The 22532-nt window shown below is 40.9% G+C and overlaps 3 non-coding genes across 3 annotated transcripts; all 3 read left to right on the forward strand.

Moving 5' to 3' along the window:
- The first annotated feature begins 576 nt into the window (after positions 1 to 576).
- On the forward strand, positions 577 to 683 carry LOC113723452 (small nucleolar RNA R71). The gene has a single exon (XR_003457021.1). It is a non-coding gene; the product is annotated as a small nucleolar RNA R71 (small nucleolar RNA).
- Positions 684 to 10757: 10074 nt separating this feature from the next.
- On the forward strand, positions 10758 to 10864 carry LOC140007117 (small nucleolar RNA R71). The gene has a single exon (XR_011814673.1). It is a non-coding gene; the product is annotated as a small nucleolar RNA R71 (small nucleolar RNA).
- A 10074-nt stretch (positions 10865 to 20938) lies between these two features.
- Positions 20939 to 21045, forward strand: LOC140007118 (small nucleolar RNA R71). Its single transcript, XR_011814675.1, has one exon. It is a non-coding gene; the product is annotated as a small nucleolar RNA R71 (small nucleolar RNA).
- Positions 21046 to 22532: the final 1487 nt, after the last annotated feature.

Consider the following 22532-nt stretch of genomic DNA (forward strand, 5'->3'; position numbering starts at 1 on the left):
ATCATTTCTTCCATGGACGGACTTGAGTTTGAAGGGGGTGGTGGTGGTGGTGGGCGAGGATGGTACTGCTGTTGGTGTCCTTGCTGTCTATTTGGCACAAAGTTAGACTGCCTATTTCCTCCATAGCTAAGGTTGGGGTGATCCCTCCAACCAGGATTGTAGGTGTTTGAGTACGGGTCGTACTGCTTTCTTGGCGCGGGCGCGTGGCCAGCCATGTTCACCTGTTCTGCAGTTTCTTCTTGAACCAGTGGACACATTTCCGTAGGATGACCTACGGCAGTGCACACCCCACACACTTTGACTTGTGAAGCACTCCCCACAGCTAATTGTCTTACGAAAGATGTTAATTCGGAGATCTGCTGTTGGATAGAGGACGTTTCCACCTCATTCACCCTACGCGTCGGGATGTCCTCTCTTGAACCAAACTGCTGTGAGTTCTCAGCCATCCCTTCAATCAACTCCCATGCTCCTCGAGGGGTTTTGTTCACCAACGCCCCTCCACTTGCAGCATCGATTATGCTTCTGTCCCTGAAAAGCAACCCCTCATAGAAATATTGAATGAGCAGTTGCTCACTTATCTGATGTTGAGGGCATTTGGTGCACAGTTTCTTAAATCTCTCCCAGTACTCATAGAGAGACTCGCTAGGGTGTTGTTTGATACCACATATCTCTTTCCTCAGGCTCGCAGCTCGAGACGCCGGAAAGTACTTGTCCAGAAATTTTTTCTTCAATTGATCCCACGTGGTGATACTACCAGGCGGTAGGTAGTAGAGCCAGTCTTTTGTAGAGTCCTTCAAAGAGAAGGGGAAAGCCCTCATCTTTATTTGCTCTTCTGTAATTCCCGGAGGCTTCATACTGTTGCAAACGACGTCGAACTCTTGCAAGTGCTTGTAGGGCTCCTCACCTGGTAGACCATGGAAAGATGGCAATAGATGAATTAGACCAGATTTTAGTTCAAAGGGAGTGTCATCATTTAAATGTGGAAAAGTAATGCACAAGGGCTGCTGATTTAAATCAGGAGCAGCCAACTCCCTTAGTGTTCGTGCATTTGCCATAGTGACTTCCTCTCGGTCTGAATCACTTGAATTGTCACCAGACAAATTTGTCGGCTCAACCTCTGGATCAAGTTCCTGAGGAGCAATATCGTATTGCTCCTCCCTGAGCCGCCTGGTTTCTTTTCTCGTTCTACGCGCGGTCTTCTCTACTTCAGGGTCGAAAATTAATTCGCCTGTACGAGAAGAGCGAGGCATAAACTAGAAAAATACCAGAAAAAAATTAACTTAAAAAGAAACAAATGATTAACGCCAGTCCCCGGCAACGGCGCCAAAAATTGACAGGTGCCGAGCCTGTGCAATAATAAATACCTACTCGAGAAAAATAAATTTTCTGTGTATAGTAGTGAGTAGGGTCGAATCCACAGGGACTGGAAAAAATTCGATTCTTTTCAAGTTCGGGACACGGGGGATTTTTATCAAGATGAAATTAAAAATAAATAATTAAACAATTTGACTAAAAATAATTAACCAAAATAAATAATTAATTAATACAATTGTAAATAGCAATTAAATAAATGATAAATAAATTCTAGCCAAGGATACAACTACGCAGACACAGTCCATTCATCCGATCATTGATGCAAAGAAGGTTCACGTAATTTTATTAACAGGTTAGTTATAGTCGCCGATAAACTCTAGCAACCAGCTTTTCCATAATTTATTGATAACCAAGGTACGACCGCTGATTACCCCTAACCAGGAAATACTCCTAGGTACGACCGTAGGAACTAATTTCCTAATTGCATTAAAAACTAGAAAAGCCTAACCCAAATTAATAACACGCTACGAGGGTTATTTAAATCAGATTGCATGTCCCCCTAATATGTGAAAATACTAGTTGTCACTAATATTAACCAACTAAATAATTACGGATTCAATTGATTAATTTGACAGGAGATTAATAAGTCAAATTGCACATCGGGCCCTTGATATCCAATTAACAAAATAATCCCATGGAAATTAAAATAGAAAACATGCAAATATTAATAAATTAAGGAACACGTAAAAACTAATTAGATCTCACAGATAATTGGGACTGCGTCTTCGCGTTGATCCTTGACTAGAGGAGAAGATTAGCCACGCCTCATAAGAAAATTCCCACGCAATTTAATTGAACTCAAAGACATTTATCTCTTACTAATAATTAAAAATAAGAATTATATTCTCTGTAGTCTAATACAATCAAAATAGTCTCATGGAAGAGAAGAAGAAAAACTCCGCTGCGGAAATGTGCCGCTCTCCCACATATAAAAACAAGCCAAATCGAAACTTCACTCCACGCTTACAGAAGAAAACATTCCTTCCCTACCTAATCAACTCCACCGAAAACAAAAGCAAAGCCAACTATGGTTTGTCGGTTTCTCTTTTGACCAAGTGCACACGTTCACAAATAAGAAAGCAAGACCACAAATGTGCAAAGAAAGCAAACTTTAGACAATACAACTTATTTGCGGTCCCCACCAACTTTGATATTTTGTCTAGCCAAATTGAATTCCCAAATGCAATTCCATTCTTCTTCGTTGGTTTGCACCGGAATTGTGTAAAGCTTCACAATAATCTTCTCAAGAGGTTTCTGCTCCAATTTCTGAAATTATATCCAAATACCAAATATAAATATATTTTGACAATTAAAGCAAATTAAAGCAATATTTGGCAATGATAAAAAGGAAAATTAACAATAAAATTACTAACGATTAACACCCTATCAATTCCCCCCACACTTAAATCATGCTTGTCCTCAAGCATGGGAACACTAAACTCAACAATGGCTAACTCTCATTTCATTTACTGCCAAGCTACGCTTATCCCAAAATCAAGTTTTAGTGGTTAAGTGTCAAGACATATTTCTCCCGGTTAGCTCCTGAAATCATAGACTCGTCCAATTCATGGCTAAGTCGTCTAAGAAATCAAAATATTAAACTAGCAAAAGTTAGCAATTGGGTCAACTGAAAATCAAAATCTCAACATTGAAGAACAAGGATCGGCAGGCCAACATGATCATAAACTTACTTATTATTTTCTTTTCTCTTTTTTTTTTTTTTTTTTTTAATAAATGCTCAGTCCCAAGCTATTCAAGTCTTTTGACGTGAACTCTGACATTTTTAGATGAAAGAGCCCAGTTACTCAACTCTTCACAGCTTCAGGACTAACTACTCATATATATAGTCACTTTTTGACGCGAAAGTCGACACTTGTGGTGAAGACTCCCGGTTACTGGGTGACGACACTAGCGGAGTAGGGTCATTTATTAATCACAATTAAAGCACCAGAAAACCAGATAATTAAAGATCATGGCCCACGTCATCTCCTAATATGGAGAACTAAGATCAACAATTGCCTAATCTACACAACAATTGCTAGTAAAATATTTATATTGCCTAAACAATTTAACCACAATTTGCACCAAGTCATTAAACTCATGATATTCACCAAGATAACATGCTTTTACTTGCCACTTAAACTAAATTCATAGAATAAATCATAACCAGCAATAGACGAGTGAGATGCCACATTTATTCATCAAAACACTAGTAAGAAAGGCAGCAAATTAAAGAAACACCAATCAAAACTAAACCCAAATCCCCCCCACACTTAAATCACACATTGCCCTCAATGTGATAATGAAACAGTAAAAATAAGAAGAAGGACAACGAAACTCCCCTGAAGCTGGTGCCAGCTATTAGCACCTGTAGTTGGAGGAGGCGAAGCGGAGGTCAAAAGGTCGAGATCGTGGTTTCACCATTCTTTCCAAATTGCACTCCAAACCACAATAGACAACAGTTACTAATGAATAATGGAAACAAGAAATTCAAAGCACTAACAAATGAAAAATCAATTCAATGAACAAAATGCACACTGCATTCACTCGCAAGTTATACAGATATCTCAACACTTATAACAAATGCAATCAATAAACACTCGTGGTTCCAAACTTAGCCAAATGTAATAATAATGCACCTCAAAATCACCCCAATCAATGTAGTAATTGAAATGCAAACAGACAAAAGGCTCTCATATAAGGCAATTGAAGGCAATCTACTTCAATAAGTAAATTTAAGTGTTAAAGGCACCTCCCAATTGAACAAACAACTGTAGCAAATTACCCACAGTTAGACACAAAGTACAGCAGAATAAGTAAATCACACGACTAACCACAAGTCAATCTACTAAATAAATAAAAATCAAGCAAAGTGAAAAGAAACAAGCAAAGTAACACAGAAGTACCCAACTAAGGAGGAATAGAAATGTCAGGTAGTCCAAACACGCAAAATTTTCAAAAACGTACTGTAATAAAAATAATAAAAACATACTGCAATAATAAAATAAGAAAATGAAAAAAAATAATAGAGAGAGATTGAGGCAGGCGCGTGCATACGAAGCCAGTGGTGCGATGAAGGTGGTGGTTGTGAGAGAGAAGAGTTTGCGGCAGCTGGATCTGGTGGTGCGCGGCTTTCGGGGCTTCAGGCGGATCTTGGAGGCGGTGGCTATGACAAGGGTGAAGGAGGTGAGATGAGCTGGTGGTCACCCTTGGCGAGGAGAGCCGAGGCAGCGGCGAGAAGAGCTGGGGTGGGCGGCGGTTGCGGCAGCGGCGTCCGGCGTGGGCAGCGTCGACGAGCGGCAGGGAGGAGCGGCGCGCGAGCCAGTTGCCGCGGCTGCCGTGGGTCAGCGGAGCTTCTGGCGGCGGCGAATGAAGAAGAAAAGAAAAGGGGGAAAAAGGGCAAGCAGCGGGGAAGAAAAGAAGAAAGAAAGAAGAAAAGAAGGAAAGAAAGAATACAAATTTTTTTTTTTTTGAGCATTCTGGACAAAATCCGGATTTATGGCCGGATTTATGGCCGGATTTGCTGCAGAAAAAGCTGTTTTCTGCAGTTTTTCCTCCAAATTTGCTTGGCCAACCTTCCACATTCAACCTACTTCATGTTCTTTGAATAAAATTCAAATTTAATATGATCATGCATGAATATAACTTAAACATGAAACACTTTAAATGCATGAAATGCAGCAATTGAACATGAAAACTCCCTTTTTTTTTTTTAATATAAACACCCTTGCAATTGAGATCATTTGCATGAACTCTTGCCATTGCCACCTACAAAACACACAAACATTAATCGAAGAACTAAAACTTACTAAAAACAAGCCAACATGAAGAAAAGTAGAGTTGAAAAGTGGTCCAAGCCTTCGTTTTTAAAAGGATCCGAGGTCGGATCATTGTGCTCAGAAAACGCGGCTCAAGAAAACGCGCCTCAAGGTGCGTTTTGTGAAGTCGCGTTTTTTTCACAAAACTTGCAGCATCGAAAACGCGACTATGTGAGAAAACGCGACTTAAAATCGCGTATTTGAAGGCGCGTTTTTTGTTTCTGAACAGGCTGGAAAACGCGACTTGGTAGAAAACGCGACTTCCTGTCGCGTTTTTAAGGCGCGTTTTCTTAATTATAGGCGCAGATTTGAAAACGCGATTCAGTGGCGCGTTTCATTAAAAAATGCGTTTTCTGCTGCAAAATTTAGCAGAAATTCAACTTTGGAATAATTACAAATGATACCCCAATTTCCCAAAATGCATCATAGATCATTTCTATGTCAAAATAAACCATTCACGCACATGTAAAATGATCTAAACATGCATTCTAAACCTCTTTAATGCATCAAAAACCACAATTACTGAATTTGAGGTATTGAGATCTTTGATCAAATTTCGCCTTTTTTGCCTCATTTGGTCACTTTTCCAAAACCTTGAAGTTGGAACTTTAATGCGTGCCTTCTTCGCATGGGCACGCCATGATCACCTGTCCTGATCATAGTAGAGAAAAATATCAAATTTAAGCAATACCCAGATGAGAAACGACATATTTAACGAATCGCACAACAAAAACCAACAAAATCAAAAATTGGGTTGCCTCCCAAAAGCGCCTCTCTTTAACGTCTTTGGCTAGACGGAGTCCAGAATTTGCTTAAACTAAGCAAATCGGGTCTTCCAGTTGCATCATCTCCACCCGTTCAATTGGAAATCCTTCATAATACGGCTTGAGACGGTGACCATTCATCACAAATTTCTTCTCCGTCTTCAAACTTTGGATCTCTACTGCACCATAATGAAAGACATTAGTTACAACAAAAGGGCCAATCCAACGAGAACGTAATTTACCTGGAAATAGTTTCAATTTGGAGTGGTATAGTAAAACTTTTTGCCCGCAGACGAATGTCTTCCTAGAGATCTGTTGGTCATGAAAGATCCGATTCTTCTCCTTATAGATCACTGCATTCTCGTATGCTTCATTTCGGATTTCTTCCAACTCTAGTAATTGTAACTTTCTTTGAATTCCGCCTTCCTCGATATCCATGTTGCATTGTTTGACCGCCCAAAATGCTCTATGCTCAAACTCGACCGGGAGATGACATGGCTTTCCAAATACCAATCGGTAAGGGGACATGCCAATGGGTGTTTTATATGCCGTCCTATATGCCCATAGTGCATCATCTAGTCTCACACTCCAATCCTTCCTATCGGGTCGGACCATCTTTTCTAGAATTGATTTGATCTCTCGGTTCGATGCTTCCGCCTGACCATTTGTTTGAGGATGGTAGGATGTAGAGACTTTGTGCAAGACACCATATCTCCTAAAAATTGCAGCGATCGTTTTGTTGCAGAAATGAGTACCCCGATCACTTACAATTGCTCGCGGCATCCCAAAGCGAACAAAAATATTAGACTTAACGAATTCTGCAACCACTTTGGAATCATTAGTGCGGGTAGCCTTTGCTTCTACCCACTTCGAAACATAATCTACAGCAAGCAATATATACAAAAAACCAAAGGACGAAAGAAAAGGACCCATAAAATCAATTCCCCAAACGTCAAAAATTTCAACAAAAATCATTGGGGTTTGAGTCATTTGATCCCTACGAGAGATATTACCCACTCTTTGACACTTATCACATGACTTACAAAATGAGTAGGCATCCTTGAATAGAGTTGGCCAATAGAATCCACTCTCTAGCACCTTACGAGCCGTTCTCTTCGGTCCAAAGTGACCTCCACATGCAAAAGAGTGACAATAGGCTAGAATAGATTGAAATTCAACTTCACTTACACATCTACGGATGATTTGATCAGCACCCTGCTTCCAGAGGTAAGGATCATCCCAAATGTAGAACTTTGCATCGCTCCTCAACTTGTCTCTCTTTGCCTTAGGCCATCCTGTAGGAAATTTGTCAGTGACTAGAAAATTAACAATATCTGCATACCAAGGCAAAGATGAGTTAATAGAAAATAAATGCTCCTCGGGGAATGCTTCTCTCAATGGGATGTCATCTTCGACGACTTGTACTCGACTCAAGTGATCTGCTACCAGATTCTCCGCCCCTTTCTTATCTCGGATCTCCAGGTTGAACTCCTGTAGCAACAATATCCACCGTATCAATCGCGGTTTTGCCTCTTTTTTGGTCAACAAATACCGCAAAGCTGCATGATCAGAAAAAATAATAACTTTAGCACCAAGTAAATAAGACCGAAATTTTTCTAAGGCAAAAACAACTGCTAAAAGCTCCTTTTCGGTGGTTGAATAGTTCAATTGAGCTCCGTTCAAGGCTCGAGATGCGTAGTAAATAGCATGAGCTGCCTTTCCTACTCTTTGACCCAATACCGCACCAACTGCATAGTCACTGGCGTCACACATGATCTCGAATGGGAGGTTCCAGTCAGGGGGTTGGATAATAGGTGAGGTGGTCAATAACTCCTTTAACTTATTGAATGCCCCCTTACATGTTTCATCAAATTCGAAGGATACATCTTTTTGCAAAAGTTGGAACAAGGGTGCTCCAATTTTCGAGAAGTCCTTGATGAACCTTCTATAGAAACCTGCGTGACCCAAAAAGGAACGAACTTCCCGCACACTCGCGGGGTAAGGTAAAGTAGATATAACATCTATTTTTGCCTTATCAACCTCAATACCTGTAGATGATACAACATGACCCAAAACTATCCCGTGTTCAACCATAAAATGACATTTTTCCCAATTAAGCACGAGATTAGTTTCTATACACCTTACTAAGATCAATTTCAGGTTATCTAGACAGTTTTCAAAACTTTCACCATATACACTGAAATCGTCCATGAAAATCTCAATAATTTTCTCAACATATTCTGAAAAAATACTTACCATGCATCTTTGGAAGGTAGCAGGTGCATTACATAATCCAAATGGCATCCTTCGGTATGCAAATGTTCCAAATGGGCAGGTGAAAGTAGTCTTCTCTTGGTCCTCGGGTGCGATGGCAATTTGAAAATAACCTGAAAATCCATCCAAGAAACAATAGTAAGCTCGACATGCTAATCGCTCCACCATCTGGTCAATGAAAGGGAGGGGAAAATGGTCCTTTTTCGTGACGGCATTTAGCTTTCGGTAATCGATACACTGTCGCCATCCGGTGGGCTTTCGAATTGGTACGAGCTCACCCTCTTGGTTTGATTCCACTGTCACCCTTGCCTTCTTCGGGACCACCTGTACTGGACTTACCCACGGGCTATCTGATATTGCAAATATAATTTCAACGTCCAGCAGTTTTAAAATCTCTTTCTTTACGACCTCCATCATGAGAGGATTTAATCTCCGTTGAGCTTGCCGTACGGGTTTAGCATTCTCCTCGAGTCGAATTCGGTGCATACACACCGCAGGGCTAATTCCCTTGATGTCGGCGATGGTCCATCCTATCGCCTGCTTGTGTTCCCTAAGAACTCGAAGTAGTTTCTCTTCTTGAACCTTTGATAAATCCGCGGAGATGATCACTGGAAGTGTCTCCCCTTCACCTAAGTATACATACTTTAGGTGTTTCGGCAATGGTTTTAGTTCCAAGACAGGTGCCTGCACCACAGATGGAAGTAATCTTTGATGAGGTTCGGGTATGAAAATCGGTGCAAGATCATACCTTGTCTTCGTGGTTGGTAACGTTTGCAACGATCCAATCACGCATTTAAACTCTTCACTCAACTCTACCCTAGAGGTCGTTTCGGATTCAAAGTGCCTGGTCAGGACGACCTCTAGTTCATCCCTGCCTTCAATTTCAAAAACCTCCTGTATAGCAGGGTCAATAACATTTACCGAGAAAACAGAGCCAATATTTGAATCGGATGGATATTTCATGGTCTCAAAGATGTTAAAGTGAACAATCTCACCATCAAATTCCATAGACAAAGTACCCTTATTAACATCAATTTTGGTTCGGGCTGTACTCAAAAAGGGTCTACCTAACAACAAAGGTGACGGATCACGGGAGTGTTCATCCTCCATGTCGAGCACATAAAAATCAGCTGGAAAAACCAATTCATTAATTTTTACCAAAACATCTTCAATCAACCCGTCAGGGTATGCATTGGTCCTGTCAGCTAATTGAATTATTATCCCAGTCTCTTTCAAAGGGCCTAAGTTTAAGGAGGCATAAATGGACTTTGGCATGACATTAATTGAGGCTCCCAGGTCTAACATGGCCTTCCCAATCAAAGTATTACCTATCCTACAAGGAATAGTAAACATACCTGGATCTCCGCATTTCGGTGGAAGCTTTCTTTGTAGAATTGCTGAAACATTCTCCCCAACTATAACTCGTTCATCCCCCTTCAACCGCTTGCGGTTGGCACACAGGTCCCTCAAAAATTTTGCGTACCTGGGTACTTGTTTAATCGCATCCAGTAGGGGTATGTTGATCTCCACCTTGCGAAAGATCTCTGAGACCTCTTTTTCCTTGTCTTGCTTCTTTGGTTTCTCTAACCTGCTAGGAAAGGGAGGTGGATTAGTTTTAGCTATAGGAATTGGGTTCGAGGGTACCTTTGCATTTTTGTTACCTCTGTCCTCCTCTTCTAATTCTTTCTCGATCCGTTCCTCGTCCTTGTCTTTAGAAATCACGGGTTCGGGTCCTTGAACTTCCTTCCCACTCCTTAAGGTCATTGCGCTTACATTCTTTGGATTCGTCTCAGGTTGAGATGGCAACTTCCCTTGAACTTGGGACTCCAAACGGTTGATTGTTATGGCCATTTGATTCATTTGATTTTGCAATGATTGCACCTGTCCCAGTTGATTCCTCATGCTTTGCAAGTCTGAATCCGTCTTTTGTTGGTTAGCAAGTAATTGCTTCATCATTTCTTCCATGGACGGACTTGAGTTTGAAGGGGGTGGTGGTGGTGGTGGGCGAGGATGGTACTGCTGTTGGTGTCCTTGCTGTCTATTTGGCACAAAGTTAGACTGCCTATTTCCTCCATAGCTAAGGTTGGGGTGATCCCTCCAACCAGGATTGTAGGTGTTTGAGTACGGGTCGTACTGCTTTCTTGGCGCGGGCGCGTGGCCAGCCATGTTCACCTGTTCTGCAGTTTCTTCTTGAACCAGTGGACACATTTCCGTAGGATGACCTACGGCAGTGCACACCCCACACACTTTGACTTGTGAAGCACTCCCCACAGCTAATTGTCTTACGAAAGATGTTAATTCGGAGATCTGCTGTTGGATAGAGGACGTTTCCACCTCATTCACCCTACGCGTCGGGATGTCCTCTCTTGAACCAAACTGCTGTGAGTTCTCAGCCATCCCTTCAATCAACTCCCATGCTCCTCGAGGGGTTTTGTTCACCAACGCCCCTCCACTTGCAGCATCGATTATGCTTCTGTCCCTGAAAAGCAACCCCTCATAGAAATATTGAATGAGCAGTTGCTCACTTATCTGATGTTGAGGGCATTTGGTGCACAGTTTCTTAAATCTCTCCCAGTACTCATAGAGAGACTCGCTAGGGTGTTGTTTGATACCACATATCTCTTTCCTCAGGCTCGCAGCTCGAGACGCCGGAAAGTACTTGTCCAGAAATTTTTTCTTCAATTGATCCCACGTGGTGATACTACCAGGCGGTAGGTAGTAGAGCCAGTCTTTTGTAGAGTCCTTCAAAGAGAAGGGGAAAGCCCTCATCTTTATTTGCTCTTCTGTAATTCCCGGAGGCTTCATACTGTTGCAAACGACGTCGAACTCTTGCAAGTGCTTGTAGGGCTCCTCACCTGGTAGACCATGGAAAGATGGCAATAGATGAATTAGACCAGATTTTAGTTCAAAGGGAGTGTCATCATTTAAATGTGGAAAAGTAATGCACAAGGGCTGCTGATTTAAATCAGGAGCAGCCAACTCCCTTAGTGTTCGTGCATTTGCCATAGTGACTTCCTCTCGGTCTGAATCACTTGAATTGTCACCAGACAAATTTGTCGGCTCAACCTCTGGATCAAGTTCCTGAGGAGCAATATCGTATTGCTCCTCCCTGAGCCGCCTGGTTTCTTTTCTCGTTCTACGCGCGGTCTTCTCTACTTCAGGGTCGAAAATTAATTCGCCTGTACGAGAAGAGCGAGGCATAAACTAGAAAAATACCAGAAAAAAATTAACTTAAAAAGAAACAAATGATTAACGCCAGTCCCCGGCAACGGCGCCAAAAATTGACAGGTGCCGAGCCTGTGCAATAATAAATACCTACTCGAGAAAAATAAATTTTCTGTGTATAGTAGTGAGTAGGGTCGAATCCACAGGGACTGGAAAAAATTCGATTCTTTTCAAGTTCGGGACACGGGGGATTTTTATCAAGATGAAATTAAAAATAAATAATTAAACAATTTGACTAAAAATAATTAACCAAAATAAATAATTAATTAATACAATTGTAAATAGCAATTAAATAAATGATAAATAAATTCTAGCCAAGGATACAACTACGCAGACACAGTCCATTCATCCGATCATTGATGCAAAGAAGGTTCACGTAATTTTATTAACAGGTTAGTTATAGTCGCCGATAAACTCTAGCAACCAGCTTTTCCATAATTTATTGATAACCAAGGTACGACCGCTGATTACCCCTAACCAGGAAATACTCCTAGGTACGACCGTAGGAACTAATTTCCTAATTGCATTAAAAACTAGAAAAGCCTAACCCAAATTAATAACACGCTACGAGGGTTATTTAAATCAGATTGCATGTCCCCCTAATATGTGAAAATACTAGTTGTCACTAATATTAACCAACTAAATAATTACGGATTCAATTGATTAATTTGACAGGAGATTAATAAGTCAAATTGCACATCGGGCCCTTGATATCCAATTAACAAAATAATCCCATGGAAATTAAAATAGAAAACATGCAAATATTAATAAATTAAGGAACACGTAAAAACTAATTAGATCTCACAGATAATTGGGACTGCGTCTTCGCGTTGATCCTTGACTAGAGGAGAAGATTAGCCACGCCTCATAAGAAAATTCCCACGCAATTTAATTGAACTCAAAGACATTTATCTCTTACTAATAATTAAAAATAAGAATTATATTCTCTGTAGTCTAATACAATCAAAATAGTCTCATGGAAGAGAAGAAGAAAAACTCCGCTGCGGAAATGTGCCGCTCTCCCACATATAAAAACAAGCCAAATCGAAACTTCACTCCACGCTTACAGAAGAAAACATTCCTTCCCTACCTAATCAACTCCACCGAAAACAAAAGCAAAGCCAACTATGGTTTGTCGGTTTCTCTTTTGACCAAGTGCACACGTTCACAAATAAGAAAGCAAGACCACAAATGTGCAAAGAAAGCAAACTTTAGACAATACAACTTATTTGCGGTCCCCACCAACTTTGATATTTTGTCTAGCCAAATTGAATTCCCAAATGCAATTCCATTCTTCTTCGTTGGTTTGCACCGGAATTGTGTAAAGCTTCACAATAATCTTCTCAAGAGGTTTCTGCTCCAATTTCTGAAATTATATCCAAATACCAAATATAAATATATTTTGACAATTAAAGCAAATTAAAGCAATATTTGGCAATGATAAAAAGGAAAATTAACAATAAAATTACTAACGATTAACACCCTATCAATTCCCCCCACACTTAAATCATGCTTGTCCTCAAGCATGGGAACACTAAACTCAACAATGGCTAACTCTCATTTCATTTACTGCCAAGCTACGCTTATCCCAAAATCAAGTTTTAGTGGTTAAGTGTCAAGACATATTTCTCCCGGTTAGCTCCTGAAATCATAGACTCGTCCAATTCATGGCTAAGTCGTCTAAGAAATCAAAATATTAAACTAGCAAAAGTTAGCAATTGGGTCAACTGAAAATCAAAATCTCAACATTGAAGAACAAGGATCGGCAGGCCAACATGATCATAAACTTACTTATTATTTTCTTTTCTCTTTTTTTTTTTTTTTTTTTTAATAAATGCTCAGTCCCAAGCTATTCAAGTCTTTTGACGTGAACTCTGACATTTTTAGATGAAAGAGCCCAGTTACTCAACTCTTCACAGCTTCAGGACTAACTACTCATATATATAGTCACTTTTTGACGCGAAAGTCGACACTTGTGGTGAAGACTCCCGGTTACTGGGTGACGACACTAGCGGAGTAGGGTCATTTATTAATCACAATTAAAGCACCAGAAAACCAGATAATTAAAGATCATGGCCCACGTCATCTCCTAATATGGAGAACTAAGATCAACAATTGCCTAATCTACACAACAATTGCTAGTAAAATATTTATATTGCCTAAACAATTTAACCACAATTTGCACCAAGTCATTAAACTCATGATATTCACCAAGATAACATGCTTTTACTTGCCACTTAAACTAAATTCATAGAATAAATCATAACCAGCAATAGACGAGTGAGATGCCACATTTATTCATCAAAACACTAGTAAGAAAGGCAGCAAATTAAAGAAACACCAATCAAAACTAAACCCAAATCCCCCCCACACTTAAATCACACATTGCCCTCAATGTGATAATGAAACAGTAAAAATAAGAAGAAGGACAACGAAACTCCCCTGAAGCTGGTGCCAGCTATTAGCACCTGTAGTTGGAGGAGGCGAAGCGGAGGTCAAAAGGTCGAGATCGTGGTTTCACCATTCTTTCCAAATTGCACTCCAAACCACAATAGACAACAGTTACTAATGAATAATGGAAACAAGAAATTCAAAGCACTAACAAATGAAAAATCAATTCAATGAACAAAATGCACACTGCATTCACTCGCAAGTTATACAGATATCTCAACACTTATAACAAATGCAATCAATAAACACTCGTGGTTCCAAACTTAGCCAAATGTAATAATAATGCACCTCAAAATCACCCCAATCAATGTAGTAATTGAAATGCAAACAGACAAAAGGCTCTCATATAAGGCAATTGAAGGCAATCTACTTCAATAAGTAAATTTAAGTGTTAAAGGCACCTCCCAATTGAACAAACAACTGTAGCAAATTACCCACAGTTAGACACAAAGTACAGCAGAATAAGTAAATCACACGACTAACCACAAGTCAATCTACTAAATAAATAAAAATCAAGCAAAGTGAAAAGAAACAAGCAAAGTAACACAGAAGTACCCAACTAAGGAGGAATAGAAATGTCAGGTAGTCCAAACACGCAAAATTTTCAAAAACGTACTGTAATAAAAATAATAAAAACATACTGCAATAATAAAATAAGAAAATGAAAAAAAATAATAGAGAGAGATTGAGGCAGGCGCGTGCATACGAAGCCAGTGGTGCGATGAAGGTGGTGGTTGTGAGAGAGAAGAGTTTGCGGCAGCTGGATCTGGTGGTGCGCGGCTTTCGGGGCTTCAGGCGGATCTTGGAGGCGGTGGCTATGACAAGGGTGAAGGAGGTGAGATGAGCTGGTGGTCACCCTTGGCGAGGAGAGCCGAGGCAGCGGCGAGAAGAGCTGGGGTGGGCGGCGGTTGCGGCAGCGGCGTCCGGCGTGGGCAGCGTCGACGAGCGGCAGGGAGGAGCGGCGCGCGAGCCAGTTGCCGCGGCTGCCGTGGGTCAGCGGAGCTTCTGGCGGCGGCGAATGAAGAAGAAAAGAAAAGGGGGAAAAAGGGCAAGCAGCGGGGAAGAAAAGAAGAAAGAAAGAAGAAAAGAAGGAAAGAAAGAATACAAATTTTTTTTTTTTTGAGCATTCTGGACAAAATCCGGATTTATGGCCGGATTTATGGCCGGATTTGCTGCAGAAAAAGCTGTTTTCTGCAGTTTTTCCTCCAAATTTGCTTGGCCAACCTTCCACATTCAACCTACTTCATGTTCTTTGAATAAAATTCAAATTTAATATGATCATGCATGAATATAACTTAAACATGAAACACTTTAAATGCATGAAATGCAGCAATTGAACATGAAAACTCCCTTTTTTTTTTTTAATATAAACACCCTTGCAATTGAGATCATTTGCATGAACTCTTGCCATTGCCACCTACAAAACACACAAACATTAATCGAAGAACTAAAACTTACTAAAAACAAGCCAACATGAAGAAAAGTAGAGTTGAAAAGTGGTCCAAGCCTTCGTTTTTAAAAGGATCCGAGGTCGGATCATTGTGCTCAGAAAACGCGGCTCAAGAAAACGCGCCTCAAGGTGCGTTTTGTGAAGTCGCGTTTTTTTCACAAAACTTGCAGCATCGAAAACGCGACTATGTGAGAAAACGCGACTTAAAATCGCGTATTTGAAGGCGCGTTTTTTGTTTCTGAACAGGCTGGAAAACGCGACTTGGTAGAAAACGCGACTTCCTGTCGCGTTTTTAAGGCGCGTTTTCTTAATTATAGGCGCAGATTTGAAAACGCGATTCAGTGGCGCGTTTCATTAAAAAATGCGTTTTCTGCTGCAAAATTTAGCAGAAATTCAACTTTGGAATAATTACAAATGATACCCCAATTTCCCAAAATGCATCATAGATCATTTCTATGTCAAAATAAACCATTCACGCACATGTAAAATGATCTAAACATGCATTCTAAACCTCTTTAATGCATCAAAAACCACAATTACTGAATTTGAGGTATTGAGATCTTTGATCAAATTTCGCCTTTTTTGCCTCATTTGGTCACTTTTCCAAAACCTTGAAGTTGGAACTTTAATGCGTGCCTTCTTCGCATGGGCACGCCATGATCACCTGTCCTGATCATAGTAGAGAAAAATATCAAATTTAAGCAATACCCAGATGAGAAACGACATATTTAACGAATCGCACAACAAAAACCAACAAAATCAAAAATTGGGTTGCCTCCCAAAAGCGCCTCTCTTTAACGTCTTTGGCTAGACGGAGTCCAGAATTTGCTTAAACTAAGCAAATCGGGTCTTCCAGTTGCATCATCTCCACCCGTTCAATTGGAAATCCTTCATAATACGGCTTGAGACGGTGACCATTCATCACAAATTTCTTCTCCGTCTTCAAACTTTGGATCTCTACTGCACCATAATGAAAGACATTAGTTACAACAAAAGGGCCAATCCAACGAGAACGTAATTTACCTGGAAATAGTTTCAATTTGGAGTGGTATAGTAAAACTTTTTGCCCGCAGACGAATGTCTTCCTAGAGATCTGTTGGTCATGAAAGATCCGATTCTTCTCCTTATAGATCACTGCATTCTCGTATGCTTCATTTCGGATTTCTTCCAACTCTAGTAATTGTAACTTTCTTTGAATTCCGCCTTCCTCGATATCCATGTTGCATTGTTTGACCGCCCAAAATGCTCTATGCTCAAACTCGACCGGGAGATGACATGGCTTTCCAAATACCAATCGGTAAGGGGACATGCCAATGGGTGTTTTATATGCCGTCCTATATGCCCATAGTGCATCATCTAGTCTCACACTCCAATCCTTCCTATCGGGTCGGACCATCTTTTCTAGAATTGATTTGATCTCTCGGTTCGATGCTTCCGCCTGACCATTTGTTTGAGGATGGTAGGATGTAGAGACTTTGTGCAAGACACCATATCTCCTAAAAATTGCAGCGATCGTTTTGTTGCAGAAATGAGTACCCCGATCACTTACAATTGCTCGCGGCATCCCAAAGCGAACAAAAATATTAGACTTAACGAATTCTGCAACCACTTTGGAATCATTAGTGCGGGTAGCCTTTGCTTCTACCCACTTCGAAACATAATCTACAGCAAGCAATATATACAAAAAACCAAAGGACGAAAGAAAAGGACCCATAAAATCAATTCCCCAAACGTCAAAAATTTCAACAAAAATCATTGGGGTTTGAGTCATTTGATCCCTACGAGAGATATTACCCACTCTTTGACACTTATCACATGACTTACAAAATGAGTAGGCATCCTTGAATAGAGTTGGCCAATAGAATCCACTCTCTAGCACCTTACGAGCCGTTCTCTTCGGTCCAAAGTGACCTCCACATGCAAAAGAGTGACAATAGGCTAGAATAGATTGAAATTCAACTTCACTTACACATCTACGGATGATTTGATCAGCACCCTGCTTCCAGAGGTAAGGATCATCCCAAATGTAGAACTTTGCATCGCTCCTCAACTTGTCTCTCTTTGCCTTAGGCCATCCTGTAGGAAATTTGTCAGTGACTAGAAAATTAACAATATCTGCATACCAAGGCAAAGATGAGTTAATAGAAAATAAATGCTCCTCGGGGAATGCTTCTCTCAATGGGATGTCATCTTCGACGACTTGTACTCGACTCAAGTGATCTGCTACCAGATTCTCCGCCCCTTTCTTATCTCGGATCTCCAGGTTGAACTCCTGTAGCAACAATATCCACCGTATCAATCGCGGTTTTGCCTCTTTTTTGGTCAACAAATACCGCAAAGCTGCATGATCAGAAAAAATAATAACTTTAGCACCAAGTAAATAAGACCGAAATTTTTCTAAGGCAAAAACAACTGCTAAAAGCTCCTTTTCGGTGGTTGAATAGTTCAATTGAGCTCCGTTCAAGGCTCGAGATGCGTAGTAAATAGCATGAGCTGCCTTTCCTACTCTTTGACCCAATACCGCACCAACTGCATAGTCACTGGCGTCACACATGATCTCGAATGGGAGGTTCCAGTCAGGGGGTTGGATAATAGGTGAGGTGGTCAATAACTCCTTTAACTTATTGAATGCCCCCTTACATGTTTCATCAAATTCGAAGGATACATCTTTTTGCAAAAGTTGGAACAAGGGTGCTCCAATTTTCGAGAAGTCCTTGATGAACCTTCTATAGAAACCTGCGTGACCCAAAAAGGAACGAACTTCCCGCACACTCGCGGGGTAAGGTAAAGTAGATATAACATCTATTTTTGCCTTATCAACCTCAATACCTGTAGATGATACAACATGACCCAAAACTATCCCGTGTTCAACCATAAAATGACATTTTTCCCAATTAAGCACGAGATTAGTTTCTATACACCTTACTAAGATCAATTTCAGGTTATCTAGACAGTTTTCAAAACTTTCACCATATACACTGAAATCGTCCATGAAAATCTCAATAATTTTCTCAACATATTCTGAAAAAATACTTACCATGCATCTTTGGAAGGTAGCAGGTGCATTACATAATCCAAATGGCATCCTTCGGTATGCAAATGTTCCAAATGGGCAGGTGAAAGTAGTCTTCTCTTGGTCCTCGGGTGCGATGGCAATTTGAAAATAACCTGAAAATCCATCCAAGAAACAATAGTAAGCTCGACATGCTAATCGCTCCACCATCTGGTCAATGAAAGGGAGGGGAAAATGGTCCTTTTTCGTGACGGCATTTAGCTTTCGGTAATCGATACACTGTCGCCATCCGGTGGGCTTTCGAATTGGTACGAGCTCACCCTCTTGGTTTGATTCCACTGTCACCCTTGCCTTCTTCGGGACCACCTGTACTGGACTTACCCACGGGCTATCTGATATTGCAAATATAATTTCAACGTCCAGCAGTTTTAAAATCTCTTTCTTTACGACCTCCATCATGAGAGGATTTAATCTCCGTTGAGCTTGCCGTACGGGTTTAGCATTCTCCTCGAGTCGAATTCGGTGCATACACACCGCAGGGCTAATTCCCTTGATGTCGGCGATGGTCCATCCTATCGCCTGCTTGTGTTCCCTAAGAACTCGAAGTAGTTTCTCTTCTTGAACCTTTGATAAATCCGCGGAGATGATCACTGGAAGTGTCTCCCCTTCACCTAAGTATACATACTTTAGGTGTTTCGGCAATGGTTTTAGTTCCAAGACAGGTGCCTGCACCACAGATGGAAGTAATCTTTGATGAGGTTCGGGTATGAAAATCGGTGCAAGATCATACCTTGTCTTCGTGGTTGGTAACGTTTGCAACGATCCAATCACGCATTTAAACTCTTCACTCAACTCTACCCTAGAGGTCGTTTCGGATTCAAAGTGCCTGGTCAGGACGACCTCTAGTTCATCCCTGCCTTCAATTTCAAAAACCTCCTGTATAGCAGGGTCAATAACATTTACCGAGAAAACAGAGCCAATATTTGAATCGGATGGATATTTCATGGTCTCAAAGATGTTAAAGTGAACAATCTCACCATCAAATTCCATAGACAAAGTACCCTTATTAACATCAATTTTGGTTCGGGCTGTACTCAAAAAGGGTCTACCTAACAACAAAGGTGACGGATCACGGGAGTGTTCATCCTCCATGTCGAGCACATAAAAATCAGCTGGAAAAACCAATTCATTAATTTTTACCAAAACATCTTCAATCAACCCGTCAGGGTATGCATTGGTCCTGTCAGCTAATTGAATTATTATCCCAGTCTCTTTCAAAGGGCCTAAGTTTAAGGAGGCATAAATGGACTTTGGCATGACATTAATTGAGGCTCCCAGGTCTAACATGGCCTTCCCAATCAAAGTATTACCTATCCTACAAGGAATAGTAAACATACCTGGATCTCCGCATTTCGGTGGAAGCTTTCTTTGTAGAATTGCTGAAACATTCTCCCCAACTATAACTCGTTCATCCCCCTTCAACCGCTTGCGGTTGGCACACAGGTCCCTCAAAAATTTTGCGTACCTGGGTACTTGTTTAATCGCATCCAGTAGGGGTATGTTGATCTCCACCTTGCGAAAGATCTCTGAGACCTCTTTTTCCTTGTCTTGCTTCTTTGGTTTCTCTAACCTGCTAGGAAAGGGAGGTGGATTAGTTTTAGCTATAGGAATTGGGTTCGAGGGTACCTTTGCATTTTTGTTACCTCTGTCCTCCTCTTCTAATTCTTTCTCGATCCGTTCCTCGTCCTTGTCTTTAGAAATCACGGGTTCGGGTCCTTGAACTTCCTTCCCACTCCTTAAGGTCATTGCGCTTACATTCTTTGGATTCGTCTCAGGTTGAGATGGCAACTTCCCTTGAACTTGGGACTCCAAACGGTTGATTGTTATGGCCATTTGATTCATTTGATTTTGCAATGATTGCACCTGTCCCAGTTGATTCCTCATGCTTTGCAAGTCTGAATCCGTCTTTTGTTGGTTAGCAAGTAATTGCTTCATCATTTCTTCCATGGACGGACTTGAGTTTGAAGGGGGTGGTGGTGGTGGTGGGCGAGGATGGTACTGCTGTTGGTGTCCTTGCTGTCTATTTGGCACAAAGTTAGACTGCCTATTTCCTCCATAGCTAAGGTTGGGGTGATCCCTCCAACCAGGATTGTAGGTGTTTGAGTACGGGTCGTACTGCTTTCTTGGCGCGGGCGCGTGGCCAGCCATGTTCACCTGTTCTGCAGTTTCTTCTTGAACCAGTGGACACATTTCCGTAGGATGACCTACGGCAGTGCACACCCCACACACTTTGACTTGTGAAGCACTCCCCACAGCTAATTGTCTTACGAAAGATGTTAATTCGGAGATCTGCTGTTGGATAGAGGACGTTTCCACCTCATTCACCCTACGCGTCGGGATGTCCTCTCTTGAACCAAACTGCTGTGAGTTCTCAGCCATCCCTTCAATCAACTCCCATGCTCCTCGAGGGGTTTTGTTCACCAACGCCCCTCCACTTGCAGCATCGATTATGCTTCTGTCCCTGAAAAGCAACCCCTCATAGAAATATTGAATGAGCAGTTGCTCACTTATCTGATGTTGAGGGCATTTGGTGCACAGTTTCTTAAATCTCTCCCAGTACTCATAGAGAGACTCGCTAGGGTGTTGTTTGATACCACATATCTCTTTCCTCAGGCTCGCAGCTCGAGACGCCGGAAAGTACTTGTCCAGAAATTTTTTCTTCAATTGATCCCACGTGGTGATACTACCAGGCGGTAGGTAGTAGAGCCAGTCTTTTGTAGAGTCCTTCAAAGAGAAGGGGAAAGCCCTCATCTTTATTTGCTCTTCTGTAATTCCCGGAGGCTTCATACTGTTGCAAACGACGTCGAACTCTTGCAAGTGCTTGTAGGGCTCCTCACCTGGTAGACCATGGAAAGATGGCAATAGATGAATTAGACCAGATTTTAGTTCAAAGGGAGTGTCATCATTTAAATGTGGAAAAGTAATGCACAAGGGCTGCTGATTTAAATCAGGAGCAGCCAACTCCCTTAGTGTTCGTGCATTTGCCATAGTGACTTCCTCTCGGTCTGAATCACTTGAATTGTCACCAGACAAATTTGTCGGCTCAACCTCTGGATCAAGTTCCTGAGGAGCAATATCGTATTGCTCCTCCCTGAGCCGCCTGGTTTCTTTTCTCGTTCTACGCGCGGTCTTCTCTACTTCAGGGTCGAAAATTAATTCGCCTGTACGAGAAGAGCGAGGCATAAACTAGAAAAATACCAGAAAAAAATTAACTTAAAAAGAAACAAATGATTAACGCCAGTCCCCGGCAACGGCGCCAAAAATTGACAGGTGCCGAGCCTGTGCAATAATAAATACCTACTCGAGAAAAATAAATTTTCTGTGTATAGTAGTGAGTAGGGTCGAATCCACAGGGACTGGAAAAAATTCGATTCTTTTCAAGTTCGGGACACGGGGGATTTTTATCAAGATGAAATTAAAAATAAATAATTAAACAATTTGACTAAAAATAATTAACCAAAATAAATAATTAATTAATACAATTGTAAATAGCAATTAAATAAATGATAAATAAATTCTAGCCAAGGATACAACTACGCAGACACAGTCCATTCATCCGATCATTGATGCAAAGAAGGTTCACGTAATTTTATTAACAGGTTAGTTATAGTCGCCGATAAACTCTAGCAACCAGCTTTTCCATAATTTATTGATAACCAAGGTACGACCGCTGATTACCCCTAACCAGGAAATACTCCTAGGTACGACCGTAGGAACTAATTTCCTAATTGCATTAAAAACTAGAAAAGCCTAACCCAAATTAATAACACGCTACGAGGGTTATTTAAATCAGATTGCATGTCCCCCTAATATGTGAAAATACTAGTTGTCACTAATATTAACCAACTAAATAATTACGGATTCAATTGATTAATTTGACAGGAGATTAATAAGTCAAATTGCACATCGGGCCCTTGATATCCAATTAACAAAATAATCCCATGGAAATTAAAATAGAAAACATGCAAATATTAATAAATTAAGGAACACGTAAAAACTAATTAGATCTCACAGATAATTGGGACTGCGTCTTCGCGTTGATCCTTGACTAGAGGAGAAGATTAGCCACGCCTCATAAGAAAATTCCCACGCAATTTAATTGA

Source organism: Coffea arabica, chromosome 5e (assembly GCF_036785885.1).
Source record: "Coffea arabica cultivar ET-39 chromosome 5e, Coffea Arabica ET-39 HiFi, whole genome shotgun sequence".
Lineage (NCBI taxonomy): Eukaryota > Viridiplantae > Streptophyta > Magnoliopsida > Gentianales > Rubiaceae > Coffea > Coffea arabica.